We start from the raw sequence: 15,942 nt of genomic DNA on the forward strand, positions 1-15,942 counted from the left end.
TGTGCCCCGCAGCGGGAGAGGCCACAACAGTGAGAGGCCCGCGTACCGCAAAACAAAACAAAACAAATTCAAAAACAAAAACTCAGGGTTTTAGAAAATGTCATAGGGTAAGTCCATGAAATGATTGGATCCATTGCAAGATAGGTTTAGGCCAGAAATCCATTTACTGCCTTGCAATAATATATTAGGGATTAGGGTCACTTTAATTTCAGTATCAAGTAAGGCTCAGTTTTCAACGCCTCATGATAGATCTTGGGTATTCTTCCTCCTCAATATGCAGTTACTTTAAGGCCATAGGTTCTTTCAAAGAGAGATTGGTGAAACATTTATTATACATGCTTTTGGTGGCATGACAGAGTCTTTCCTCAAGAGAATTTATCTCCCTTTGGGTCACCAGGCCCTGTGTGTGAGGTTAGCTCAGATCTGGAAACTGGGCAAGGAATAGTGATTTTTCATTGCAGAAGCTCATAGAAGCCTTGGTTTATTTTCTCTTGAGGTTTTTTATTCATATCCAGCATCACCCTTGCTGGCTGCTCATTTATTTCACTCCTAGACATATCACAGTGTCTTATAATTGTCAAAAAACCCCGTAATTTAAGGACCCCTTGTTTATCATATTAGTATTGCTGTGCTTTATAGTAATTATATTGACTTTGCTCCTGATGGCTATGTGCCACCATCTGGTCTTTGCTATTCGGGAACCGTGTCATCTTCATTGACACGAGGGCCCTATCTCTCATGGCATCATCTCCTCCTGCTAATTCTGTCTTACAGAGGACAGCCACAATGAACTTCTCAAAGCTGCTAGTGTTCTTCTCACTAATGCACGCCTTCTTGGGTACAACAGCTATCACCATTCCAGACCTCGGGCTCCTGCTTACTCTGCATCTTCACCATAATTTTAGCCTAGAAGACACTGAGGCCGAACATTGTCTCCTTTGCAGTTTTTCTACATTTACTGTTAAATCCTGTGCTTGAATTTCAGCAAAGGTTACCCCTAGCTGTAGGAAACAAAAGTTTTGAAAAATTTCTATGAAGGCCCTTTGGCTTTCCCAGCACTCCCTGAATTCATAGGTGGACAACTTCAGACTGTCATTCTCTTTCTGCAAGGTTTCCAATATAAACAAACAAACAAACACACAAACAAATTAAAAATTCGGCTTGGGCTTCCCTGGTGGCGCAGTGGTTTAGAGTCCGCCTGCCGATGCGGGGGACGCGGGTTCGTGCCCCGATCCGGGAAGATCCCACGTGCCGCGGAGCGGCGGGGCCCGTGAGCCATGGCCGCTGGGCCTGCGCGTCCGGAGCCTGTGCTCCGCAACGGGAGAGGCCACAGCAGTGAGAGGCCCGCGCACCGCCAAAAAAAAAAAAAAATTCGGCTTATTCCATGGTCTTTAAAATTACCATTGTCCCCATGTAGTTCAATATTAAAGTTACACCATAAGCCAATGTTTTCTCTCTCTTTCCTGCTGCTCTCCCATTCTAAAGCAGGTGAAAGTATGAGTGATCGCAGTGCTAAAAGCAGAACTTAAGACAAGGACTTATTAAAATGTAGCTTATTTAGAAGGTGATACCCAGAAACAGAAATGAAAAGATGAGGAAAGTGACGCAGGAAAGGAAGCTATTTGTTCTCACTGTTAACAACTGGCTCTTAATCCCACTGTGGGCTTCATTCTCTCTAAAGAACTGTGTAGAATGTACTTGTTGAATGAAGAAGCAGAGCCTGGGACCTTGATTACTAATCCCTAGCTCCACTGATTGATGGATTCATCCAAAGGCATTCACTCTCTGAATTTCTGGGCTGCTTTGCTGATACTTCCTGAGTTGCTATAACAGAAAAGTAGAAAAATATGGCTGTAGTTTCATATGGGATATGATAAGTGTGATGAGCTCTATGAAAAATACAGCTTAGATTACGGTAGGCTAAGGGGTTGTGTCATAGGGCACAAGAAGCAGCATTTCCCTTATATTCATGATCACATTTTTCCTTATTATATCCATTTTACAGCTGAGAAAATTTAGGTTCAGATTCTGAAATAATTTACCCAAGATCACACAAAAAAATAAGTGACAGAATATAATTAAAGCTCACAAGAAATGAAGAGTCTCCAGTCCTACCCCAGACCTACTGAATCTGAATTTGCATTTTAATAGAATCTCTAGATGTTATGCATGCATATTTAGGTTTGCTAAGCACTGGCTTAAGTTTTTTTTCCTAAATGACTATAGTTATAAATCAAAAGAGAAAGTCATATATAGTATCAAGTAATCCAAAAGGTATACTGTTCTTTTAATTAAACCCAAGAGATTCTCCTAGGTATTTTCTTTTACAAACCTTAACTAATTAAAATATTTTGCTGGGAGGGACCCAGTGCAATTTTTTTAAAGAAGTTTCTGTGAGTTAGAGTTGGGTTGGGAATTGATATAAAAGGAGTGTTACTGTCATAAGCAGTGTGCCAATCAGAGGTGAAGGCAATGACACACATGTGTATAACTCAGGGACGACTTATTTGAGAGTGTATTAGTTTTCTATTGCTTTTTTAACAAATTACAAAAACTTAGCTTAAAATAACACAAATTTATTATCCTACAGTTCTGTTCACTTGGCTATTTACTCTGCTCTGTTTCTCTTCTCTTCTCTGGAATAAAGATGTTGTTCAACTGGGCTTTTATCAAGAGGCCCTGGAAGAATTTTCTTCCAAACTCATTCAAGTTTTTGGAAGAATCCAGTTCCTTGTGATTGTAGGACTGAGGTCCACATTTCGTTGCTGGCTGTCTGCTGGGGGCTGTCATTAGCATCTAGTGGCTCTTAGGTCCTTCCCTGTGGGTCCCTGCTTCTCAGAGTCAGCAAGGGCACATCAAATTGGCTCATGCTTGTAATCTCTCTGATTTTCCCTTCTGTCACATATATCTTGCTTTCCCTTCTGCCACATTTTTTCTGCCTCCAGTCAGAAAAGGTTCTCTACCTTTAAGTGCTCATGTGATTATATTGAACATGCCTGGTTAATCCATATTATACTCCCTATTTTAAAGTCTGTAACCTTAATTTATATCTACAAACCTTCTTTTACTATGTAGCATAACATATCCATAGGTTCCAATGATTAGGGGATGGATACCTTTGGAGAGCCATTCTGCCTACTACAGAGTTTTTGTGCTTCAGAATGTAGTAAGAGGTGGTTTGGAGATAGATTTTAGACAACTATAAATGAGAGGAATACTCCTATTCTTTCAACAAATATTTATTTTGTAAATACTGCTTTCTAGTATTCTGGGCTAGGATATTAGCTTTTGAACAATGGGGTGTTTCCAAAGATTATTAAGTAGAAAAGTGATAGAATAAACAGTATCAGCAAAGCAGCCCAGAAATGCAGAGTAAGTGCCCAAACCCCAAGTTCCTGTCATCAGGCTACGGGTTCATACTTGAAGTGGAAGGGAGACTGATGATTTCTTCCTTTTTGTAACTGCAAGTTGGAGGTAGAGAGATAAGTGTCTCCTTTGGGAAGCTGCCCATGGAAAGACAAAAGAAAGGATGACTTTGAGGAAAGGTACAAATAAATAACTGACAAAACTTTGTGCTTGGCATAAAAGGAATAAAGTTGATGAAGTATTGCATAATGATTGGGAGAATTTGAGGAATAGCAAAATGATCATTACAATATCAATAATTCAAGAAGAGCAAAGCAATGATCCCAAATCACTGAAGTGTCAGGCATGCTTGAATAGAAACACCAGGTGAGACAGCAGCGAACAACAAAAATAAAAACAACTTTTTTTGGTGTGCTTGCTTACTTGTTCTCTCCACTTGTTGCAGGCTGTCAGGTTGGACATTGCCTGGCATAATGGTGTGTTCCACAATCTTGACTTACCCACCAGTAAATCTCAAAATAACCCAGCTCTTCAAGTTTCAGTACAAGTCTTGCCTATTTACAGGAAAAGAGTGTCATCATAGACAATGTGTTTCCAACAAATACATAGGCAGTATTTGGAATAAAGCATGGACCAAAGTATTAAAAATGATGCAAATTGAGACTACATTGGAACTATTTGAAGAGTACAAGTTGAGGTTAAGTCAATCTTACCACTAGGGGAAGGTTGACATATTTTTTTACACATATTCAGATGTTGTCTCCTCTAATACATGAACCAGAAACATTATGAAGAAATAATGGAATAGACACAGAGTATGACACATGTGGTGGGCATTTGCTTCAACATCTCTGGATGGGACATTATTAAAAAAAAAAAAACCCTTAGTAAAATCCTTAAGAAATTATTCATTCATATCCATACCTTGGTGTATACTTTATGGCTTCAGTTCTCCTACCGAAAAATAGTGTTTATTTTTAGGTTAATAGACAAACACAACAATGTTGAAGGTCATACTACAATCTAAAACTGTCTCAAATGTTTTTGGTTTGGCTTTATGGAAAATGCATTGTGCCAAACACTTTTTCTCCTTTATTTTTAAACCCTTGTGTATTTTTAAAGAAAATGTAATCCACATGTTTCTTATTCATTTACACTTAACTCATCAAATTCCTCTTGTGTAAGAGTGACTTGGAGACCAAAAGACTTTGGAAATTATTTGTTTGTCTTTGAAGCTCTTTCTTTTTATTAGGAAAGTAATAGCATGTTCTTTGATATAGTTCATGTTAGATACTCAGGTACTCAGTTTTTCAAGTATGTAAATAGCATAATCTAGAATATTTATATTTGTCCTTATATCTTGCTTTCCCTATTCTATTAATATAATGGTAATTTTCACCATTATATCCTTTGTTATACTATTAGTATGTTATTATTTACTATTAGTATTGTTGTTATAAACTTCATAATAGCATTAGTGGTGTTACAAGAATATCTATATGTTTGCAACATCTTCATTTACAAAGTGGTTTTATCTTACTCATCTTTCCTTAAAGGCTTGTATGGAAAGAGAATTCCAGGCTTTGTAGCATACTCACCTATTTCATTTCCTCATAGAATGTCAGACAGAGAGAATTTGCCAACTGCTTTACATCCTCCAAAAATCTTCTTTTCAGTTCATCTGTTTTATTTCTACTTTCATGACTAAGTGTGCTATTCATCTCTCATAGCTATTTTTAACCTCTCTTCAAATTCTTGTACAATTGTCTGACTTTATAATCTGAATTAAAAGTCATTTCATTGTTGAGCTGAATGATTCTCTCCTACTGGTTCCATTTATGTATTCTTTATACTTATGGATAATACATTGTTCTAGTTTGCTTATCCTCTGAATTATAGCCTGTCACAGGTCTTTAAGTATTCTTAAATAATCTTCTGGATGTATACTCTGAAACTCAAGAGCACCCCAAGAACCTTTAAAAGTAGGGTCTATGTCTTTTTATTTCTTTCATGTCTTCTTATCATGCTTAGTTCTGATTGCTACAAATTTTAATCTTAGTAAATATGACTGGTGGGTTGCTAATTTTTAAAGTATTATGTGGCATGTGCTACTTGCTTTCTGCATGAAAATAATATAGTAAAATGCCATATAAAAGTGGATTCTGACTCGGTCTCTTTTTAAAATTAGATTACATGCTTGTAATCTATTGTAAGGATTGGTCCTTAAACTATTTTCTTAAATTTAACTAGGGTCTTGAAAACACAGTGCACATTAAAAGAACAAGTGGTGAACAAGACCTTAATCAAAATTGCCAGTTCATTTGCAAAACAGATACTGATGGCCCACAACCAACAGGGCCTTGCTTAGGCTTTGTGCTAGATTCTGGCAATGAAGAGAGGAAAGACAACCTCTTCTCTCAGACAACTGACCATTTTGGGAGTCACAAATGTAGACGATTTCAACACTGTGTGCAGGGTGATAGGACAAAGGTCAAAGAGTAGAGGCAGGCATCTCAGTCTAGTTTCAGAAAAATGCTTTTGGAGCGATCTCAAAGTTAAGCAGGGTGTGCAAGCTAAGCATTACAACAGGCAACATGAAAGCCTCAATTTAAGAGATATTTACATAGCACTTACTTGTGTGGGTTACTGTTCCAAGCTCCTTACAGATATGAACTCATTCACTCCTCATCACTATCCCATGGGTAAGCACTGTTACTAACCTAATTTTACAAGTGAGGAAACTGAAGTACCTACAAGTTAAGTGAATTGCCCAAGGTCAACAGCAGGCACAGCCAGGACTTAAATATAGGTATTGTGTGCCTCCATAGTCTCTACAGGAGACTTTTAATAGGGAATTTACATACTCATGGAGAGCAACATACAATCAAGGAAGAACAAGTGGGTTGGCATTTCCTGAGGGCAAGTTATACCTGGGACAATGTCAAGAGATGAAGGAGGCTAAAGAAGTGAATGAGAACGATGTTACACTGAAAAACCAGGGTTTTATCTTAAACGAATCATTGTAATCATTGGGATAACAGGGTTTTGTCTCAATATTAGAAAGAAGATTCTCTAGCATCATGGATTGTGGGATACAAGATGGCTGGGTTGGAGGTAGAAAGACCTGGTAAGGGGTACCTGCAACAGCACAAGTGAGAGAAACAGTGGAAATATGCTTGGAGGGAAGCTGAAACTCACATGAGTTATTCTAGGAGAGGGCTTGTGAGGGCTTAAGCTGTTGATGTTGGAAAAGGAGAGAAAGTTGTGTCTGGAGTGATTCCTCTGAGTTTCTGATTAAGGCAACAGTGTAGACAGTGGTGACTACTGGGATAAAGAAGAAAAAAAGAGAATTGAACATTAGAAAATGCTTATGATACCATGTAAAGAGAAAAAGAAAGTAGAGCTCAAAATTGTATATTCTGTATTGTCCTTTAAAAAGTATGTGTGTAAGATGCACGGAAAAGCTCTGGTGAAAACAAGAACAACTATTCATTGTAAATGGAAAATTTCTCAGAACTTTTCATTTTTCCCTGTATCTTCTAAATTTTCTGCAATGAACATGAATTAGTTATTTTTCCGTTAAACTAAAAGTAAATGTTACTGGAAGGATTTAGACAGTGATCTTATTTAAAGTTAACTTCTATGATCTTTCAGGAAAGCAAATAAAGTACTTAGCAAAAGTAGGTGATTTATTAACTTTGGATCAGGAATTCCCCTCTTAGGAAGCTAAAGTAATACGTAGGTTCTCACATGTTTATTTATAAATATATTTATTGTCATGCAGAAAAATTAGCATTAACAATCAGGGTTGTTGAAAACAGTGATAGCACAAGTGTGTGAATGCATATTACACATTCATTAGAACAGTTACTTATAAAAATACTTAGTCATCAGGGAAAATACTTCTGATATATGAAAATAGCAGGGTATGAGTTATTTGATGCTATTTACATAGGATATCTCTGAGTGAAATATGATACTGATTTTCTTTGACTTGCATTTTTTAAGATCTGTAAAATATACCTACATATTTACTTATAAAATATAATAAAACATAAAAATAAAGACATTTAGTTTGTAGTGTGAGCAGTATCACTGCTGTTTAATCATTTCAAATGGGCTTATGTTGGACTGTAAGTACACAGCCAAAGAGGAGTGGAAAAGTCACCTGGACTATGAGGCTGGCTGTGTCAGGGGAAGCAATTGGTCAAAATCATGATTATAGATGAGAATAAGTATGAAGGGCCAATGATTACATTAAAAAGTATGTTTCTCAGGAGTATTTGAATATGATAAGAGGGATCATAGCTTTAAACTTAAAGAAGCGGGCTTCCCTGGTGGCGCAGTGGTTGCGCGTCCGCCTGCCGATGCAGGGGAACCGGGTTCGCGCCCCGGTCTGGGAGGATCCCACATGCCGCGGAGCGGCTGGGCCCGTGAGCCATGGCCGCTGAGCCTGCGCGTCCGGAGCCTGTGCTCCACAACCGGAGAGGCCATAACAGAGGAAAGCCCGCATACCACAAAAAAAAAAAAAAAAAAAAAAACTTAAAGAAGCACTAAATTTTGGAATTTCAGATACTAAGAAGATAAAAGGATATTTGTTGAGACATTATCATATTCTTAAGATTTCTAAAAAAAATATTCAGGGCCTACACATAAATAGTGGACTTATTTGTGTTTTAGGCAAGTACTGCTTGTGTTATTATGTTTGGATATTTGGATACATTGACCAACATTCAGATATGGTAGTGCTATGACTTCTATGGGAAATGTGAATCTTAAGGTAGCCATGTTTTTCCTTTGTCCCATGAAAAGTAATAGAATCTTTAGAAAATTAATTCATCTTCATTTAACCTTTATCAGGTTTTGAAGAAACCATAAATATTTTAGATTCATTTGACAGAGCTAAAAATCCTAGGGTGTTAAAATAATTGAAATGATGGTATCCACATGTAAATATCTTTAACTGCGTGTTACTGGAACTTTTATGCTAATCTTTATATTAATTATTTATTGATATTTATTGAATGACTACTATGTGCAAGTGCTTTAAATGCATTATCTCATTTACTTCTCAGAAGAGATAAAACAGAGATAGATCAGAAACTGATTGGGAGCATTTAAATTGATTTTGTTATGTGGCCACCAGGCTAGTAAGCAACAGATTCATTAGAGAAGTAAGTAGTATAATCTACATTTGAGAGGTGTTGGTATCAAGGCTGTGGCCCAAAGTCACACTATTGGAGCACAGTGTCGGAATCAAGATTCAAACAACATTTAGTTGGAGCCTCTATGGCCACACTGTTTCCAGCATTTCTAGAAAATAGTATACCACTTACCATCCTTTAAAAACACTCTTGAGAATTTGCCATCTTAATGACTGATCTTTTCTTTTATAGATACCTGTTAAATATTTCTCATAGTGCTTCCATACATTTTTTGTGGTCATATTTTTCATATACAGGCTGTTGACAATTTATTTTATAAAGAGATAATTGACATACAACATGATATTAGTTTCAGGCATATAGCATAATGATTTGATATTTGTATATATTGAGAAATAATCACTACAATAAATCTAGGAAAGATCTGTTACCATACACAGCTTCATAATTTTTTTCTTGTGATGAGAACTTTTAAGATCTACTCTCTTAACTTTCAAATATGCAAGACAGTATTATTAACTATAGTCACCATGCTGTACATTACATCCCTATGACTTACTTATTTCTTAAGTGGAAGTTTGTACCTTTTGACTCCTTTCATCCATTTGCAACCACCAATCTGCTGTTCTCTGTATCTATGAGCTTCTTTTTATTTTTTATTTTCGATTCCACATATAAGTGAGACCATACAGTATTTGTCATTTTTTGTCTGACTTATTTCACTTAGCATAATATGCTCAGGGTGAGCCTATATTGTCACAAATGAAAAGATTTTATTTTTTTCTGAATAATAGTCCAGCGTATACAAATATACACCACATCTTCTTTATCCTTTCATTCATTGATGGACATTTAAGTTGTTTCTGTATCTTGGTTATTGTACCTAATGCTGCAATGAACATGGTGGTGCATATATCTTTTTGAGTTGTGTTTCTGCTTTCTTTGGGTAAATACACAGAAGTGGAATTGCTGGATCATATGGTAGTTCTATTTTTAATTTTTTGAGGGACTTACATACTCTAGAGTGGCTGCACCAATTTACATTCCCACAAACAGCGTACAAGGGTTCCTTTTTCTCCACATCCTCGCTAACATTTTTTATCTTTTGTCTTTTTGATAATACTATTCTAACAGGTGTGAGGTGATATTGTGGTTTCAATTTGCATTTCCCTGATGATTAATGACACTGAGCACATTTTCATGTACATGTAGGCCATCTGTATGTCTTCTTTGGACAAATGTCTATTCAGACCCTGTGTCCATTTTTAAATTGAATTGTTTTTGCTAATGAGTTGTATGAATTCTTTATATATTTTGGATATTAACCCCTCATTAGATATATGATTTGAAAATATTTTCTCCCATTTAGTAGGTTGTCTTTTCACTTTGTTGATGATTTCCTTTGCAGCATAGAAGCTTTTTAGTTTAATGTAGTCTCACTTTTGTTGTTGCTTTTGTTGCCCTTGCTTTTGGTTTCAAATCCAAAAAAAAAACCACAAAAACTATGCCAAGGAAATTACCTCCTATGTTTTCTTCTAGGACTTTTCTGGTTTCAGGTCTTACATTCAAGTCTTTAATCCATTTGAGTTAATTTTTCTGTATGGTGTAAGACAGTGGTCCAGTTTCATTCTGTTGTATGTTGCTGTCCAGTTTTTCCAACACCATTTATTGATGAGACTGTCCTTTCCCCATTGTATATTCTTGGCTCCTTTGTCATAAGTTAATTGACCATATGCTTTGAGTTTATTTGGGAACTACCTATTTGTTCTATTGATCTATGTCTCTTTTTTTAGGCCAGTTCCATATTGTTTTGATGACTATAGCTTTACAATATAGTTTGAAGTCAGGGAGTGCGATGCCTCCAGCTTTGTTCTTCTTTCTCAAGATTGCTTTGTCTACTTGGGGTCTTTTGTGGCTCCACACAGGTTTTAGGATTTTTTTTTTTTTCTGTGAAAAAATGCCATTGGAATTTTGATAGGGATTTCACTGAGTCTGTATATTGCTTTGTGTAGTATGCACATATTAACAATATTAATTCCTCCAATACATGAGCATGGAATATCTTTCCATTTATTTGTGTCTTCTTTAATTTCTTTAATCAGTGTCTTATAGTTTTCAGAATACAGGTTTTTCACCTTGGTTAAATTTATCCCTGAGTATTTTATTCTTTTTGATGCAATTATAAATGGAATGGTTTGCTTAATTTCTCTTTCTGAGAGTTTGTTGTTAGTGCATAGAAACACAGCAGATTTTTTTATATTGATTTTGTATCTTACAACTGTACTGAATTCATTTATTAGTTTTAACAGTTTTTTGGTAGAGACTTTAGGGTTTTCTACATATAATATTATGTCATCTGCAAAGAGTGACAGTTTTACTTCTTCCTTTTCAATTTAGATGGCTTTATTTTTTTGCCTACTTGCTCTGGCTAGGACTTCCAAAACTATTTTAAGTACTATTTACCTGTTAAAAAATTCTTATAGTGCTTGTGTTTATTCCTTTTGTAGTCATACCTTTTATATATAGCTGTTGACCATTTAATTTTTATAGTATGTAACTTTCCATATGTTCTATATATCTCTGTACTGTCATGATTTAACTTAATCATTTTGGGTTAAGGAGAAAGAGTTCTCTTCTGGAATTAAAAAATATTTCTTTTTTTCCCCACAGCTCTTCCTCTTTTCTTTTCTCCATGTCTTTCTACATCTTCCTTCCTTCTTTCCAATCTTTTTTAAAAATTTTAACTATTGTATTTAAACCTTGCAGTATTGGGAGAGGGGAAATTTGATATGGGGGTAGGTGTGATTTTTCATTCTATGTGACTTTTTTATCTTACCAAGGACAGAAATATAATGGGATATTTTTTTTCTTCAATGATTTTAAGAAAATATTGGATATTTATATTGGAACTCATTATTCTTCAGTTTTACTTGTTCTTATGAAGCAAGAATTGTTTCTCTATTTTGCAGATAAGTCAGCTGAATCTCAGAGAGATTAAATGATGCATCCAAAGCCATTCAGCAAGGAAGTTTTCTGAATGTGGGTTTGAACCCAGATCTGCCTGGTGTCAATACTCATGATCTTTTTTATTCAGATACTCTCTTACTTTATTTTAAACATAGGATTATTAGACTTCAGAGATGAAAGAGCATTTGAGATTACTCATTCCAATAACTTCAATTCATGTTTTAGGGAACTGTAGCCTAGAGGAGTTAGACCACTTAGTTAAGGTCATGTAAACATAAAGTTATTGGGTTGGGCATAAAGTTCATTTGTTTTTTTCCGTAAGATGGCTCTAGTGGCGCTTAGTTGTCTAACTTCATTAGAAACAATTTTGTTAGATTGTATTGTGACAGCTGTCATATCAGCATGCATTAAAAAAAAACTTATCAAAATTGGTGAATTTTTGTGTAGCCATTTTAATATTGAAGATGGAAGAAAAAAGCAACACTTTCAGCATATTACGTTTTATTATTTCAGAAAAGGTAAGAATGGAACTGAAACGCAAAAAAAAAAGGATTTATTCAGTGTATGGTGAAGGTGCTGTGACTGATTGAACATGTCAAAAGTTGTTTGTGAAGTTTTGTGCTGGAGATTTCTCACTGGATGATGCTCCACGGTCAGGTAGACCAGTTGAAGTTTGATAGTGATCAAATCGACACAATAATTGAGAACAATCAACCTTATACACGTGGGAGATAGCCGACATACTCAAAATATCCAAATCAAGAGCTGAAAATCATTTGCACCACCTTGATTATGTTAATCACTTTGATGTTTGGGTTCCACATAAGTTAAGCAAAAAAAATCTTGACTATATTTCCGCATACGATTCTCTACTTACAGGTAAGGAAAACATTGTTTTTAAAACAAATTGTGACGGGTGATGAGAAGTGGATAGTGCACAATAATGTGGAACGGAAGAGATTGTGGGGCAATGAAGTGAACCACCACCAACCACACCAAAGGCCGTCTTCATCCAAAGAAAGTGATGTTGTGTATATGATGGGGTTGGAAGGGAGTCCTCTATTATGAGCTCCTTCTGGAAAACCAAACGATTAATTCCAGCAAGTACTGCTCCCAGTTAGACCGACTGAAAGCAGCACTCGACAAAACGCGTCCGGAAGTAGTCAACAGAAAATGCATAATCTTCCATCAGGATAGCACAGGACTACATGTTTCTTTGATGACCAGGCAAAAACTGTTATAGTTTGGCTGGGAAGTTCTGATTCATCTGCTGTATTCACCAGACATTGCACTTTCAGATTTTCCATTGATTTCGGTCTTTACAAAATTCTCTTAATGGAAAAAAATTCAATTCCCTGGATGACTATAAAAGGCACCTGGAACAGTTCTTTGCTCAAAAAAATAAAAAAGTTTTGGGAAGATGGAATTATGAAGTTGCCTGGAAAATAGCAGAAGGTAGTGGAACAAAAGGGTGAATAAGTTGTTCAATAAAGTTCTTGGTGATAATGAAAAATGTGTCTTTTATTTTTAACTTAAATACCAAAGGAACTTTTTGGCCAACCCAATACTATAGCACCAGCATTAATTGTGGTTGCTTTCTTTCCATATTTCAGGAACTAACAAATTGGCCTAAATTCCTTGGCTTACTGGGTTTAAATTTAAAAAATAGACTCCTACACTTTACTTTTCCTTTGCAAGAAGGTGGAGTACGACTTGACTACTCACATTGCACACTTTTTGGATCGGCATCTAGTCTTTTCATTGCTTGAGTTTCTCTCTGTAAAGGAGATATATAATGAAAAAGAATTATTACAAGGGAAATTGGATCGTCTTAGTGATAACAGCACGGTAGCCTTTGCTATGGATGTATACCAAAACCTTTGTTCTGATGATATTCCTCATGCTTTGAAAGAAAAAAGAACCACTGTTGCTGCACAATTGAAATAACTTCAGGCAGAAACAGAACCAATTATGAATATGTTTGAAGATCCAGAAACTACAAAGCAAATGCAGTCAAACAGGGATGGTCAGATGTGATTTGACTACCTGGCAGACAAGCATGGTTTTAAGCAGGAGTATTTAGAGACACTCTCGGTATGCAAAATTCCTATATAAATGTGGAAATTACTCTTGAGCTGCAGAATATCTTTACTTCTTTAGAGTGTTGGTTCCAGCAACAGATAGAAATGCTTTGAGTTCACTCTGGGGAAAACTGGCTTCTGAAATCTTAATGCAGAATTGGGATGCAGCCATGGAAGACCTTACATGGCTAAAAGAGACCATAGATACAATTCTGTGAGTTCTCCACTTCAGTCTCTTCAGCAGCAAACATGGCTCATTCATTAGTCTCTGTTTGTTTTCTTCAATAACCGCAAGGGTGTGATAACATTATCGATCTCTTCCTTTATCATCCGCAGTATCTTAATGCAATTCAGACGATGTGTCCACATATTCTCCACTATTTGACCACAGCAGTCATAACAAAGAAAGATGTTTGAAAACGTCACAGGTGCTAAAAGATCTGGTCTAAGTTATTCAACAGGAGTCTTACACATGTAAAGACACAATTACAGAGTTTGTTGAATGCTTATATGTTAACTTTCACCTTGATGGGGCTCAGAAAAAGCTGAGGGAATGTGAATCAGTGCTACTGAATGATTTTTTCTTGGTGGTTTGTCTTGAGGACTTCATTAAAAATGTCTGTCTCTTCATATTTGAGACTTTTTGTCGCATCCATCAGTGTATCAGCATTAACACGTTGGCAGATAAACTGAACATGTCTCCGGAAGAAGCTGAAAGGTGGGTTGTAAATTTGATTAGAAATACAAGACTGGATGCCAAGATTGGTTCTAAATTATGTCATGAGCTTGTGGGTAACAGTGCAGTCTCACCCTATCAGCAAGTGATGGAAAAGACCAAAAGCTTTTCATTTAAAAGCCAGGTGTTGGCCATGAATATTGAGAAGAAAATCAGAATAGTAGGTCAGAAGTTCCTAACTGTGTAACTCAGGACTCTGGCTCCTACTGAAGAACTGTACAAAAAAAAGGAAAAATCTATAAAAGAAAGGTGAAATAAAACCATTTTACAAAGGTAAAACATTATAGAAACAATTAACATGTTAAATATAAATTTTGGAGACTTTGAATAAAATTGGCTGTGCTTCATTAAAAAATAAAATAAAAAATAATAAAATAATAAAATAAAACATAGACTCCTGAAGTAGGGAGATGAATTAGAAAAAGATGTACCATTTGGACAAATAATGATTTTGTGCAATTAAAACTGCACCCCTGCCTCAATGTCAGGTATCTGGGTGCAAGGATTGGAGGTGGACTTTTAACTCCCCCTATCCACTTCAGCTGGATACCCTTGAGCTGTGTACCAATTCATGACCATTTGTAGTCACTCTTCAAAGAGAGACTTCAAAAACCTTTCTTTTGTCTCTTCTTACACAGCATCTCCTTTAACTTTGTCACATGGTGTTGCTTTGCTCCTCTAGTCTCCATTTGGGGTGTATTGTTGATATGTTACTATAACATATCAACAAGCACTGATTGTTGCTTTAGTTATTGCTCTTAGGAGTGTCTTGGTCTTATGCCAATATCAACAGTGCTTTCATCTTTAGGGCTCTGAGCAGGCACTCTATTAATACAGTCATATGAACTGCAGACTCCACTGTAATAAATCTGTTCTCAATATACCCTTTAAGTTTATATTCAATTACCCTTTCACTCATAAGATTTTAACATTAGGCTAAAATTGAACATCTTGTTCTACTAATTATAAACAATAAAATTTTTTACATTCTGTAACTAACTTTAATTCAGAAGTAAAATTAGCAACTCATGTACCTCTAAACTAGTAGTTCTCAAAGTATGCTGCCTGATTCAGAAGTATTAACATCACCTCATCACTTGTTAGAAATAAAAATCCTTGGGCCCACTCAGGAATCACTACTGAGTGATTCTTATGTGCACTAAAGTTTGAGAGCAACAGATCTAAACCATTATGCTTTACTTGTTTTACTCCTAAAATATTTTATATTACAACCACACGTGATGACCCATTCATTTTCAATTATGCTACTAAATTTGCTTATGTTTCTCTTTCCCAAATAGCATGTGTAACTTAGGGAAACTTGAAAGCATGCTGAAAAAAAAAGTGGTATGATGGAGATCATACCAAATGCCCTTATTGGCTTCACAGTAAACACTGTTTGCCAATTTTATAGAAGAAAATGCTGCAACATCTTTTTGTATATTTCTTACATATATTTCTTAAGTTTTACTTCATTGTTCCTAACATCAGAGAAAAGAATATATCAGAGGTTTTAGAATATAGGTTCAGTACTCAGTTTTCACATTTGTGTATTGCATTGTGGTTTATTTTAAAACTAGACACTGTAAATGAAGTTTCTTGGGTTAAATGTGCTGATTAAAGAAAG

General features: G+C 35.8%; 1 pseudogene; it reads left to right on the forward strand.

Annotated features, from left to right (window-relative positions):
- The window catches only part of LOC102990112 (eukaryotic translation initiation factor 3 subunit E-like), a 15,836-nt pseudogene extending 1,220 nt beyond the window's left edge, over positions 1–14,616 (forward strand).
- The last annotated feature ends 1,326 nt before the right edge of the window (positions 14,617–15,942 follow it).

This window comes from Physeter macrocephalus, chromosome 1 (genome assembly GCF_002837175.3).
Source record: "Physeter macrocephalus isolate SW-GA chromosome 1, ASM283717v5, whole genome shotgun sequence".
Taxonomy (NCBI): domain Eukaryota; kingdom Metazoa; phylum Chordata; class Mammalia; order Artiodactyla; family Physeteridae; genus Physeter; species Physeter macrocephalus.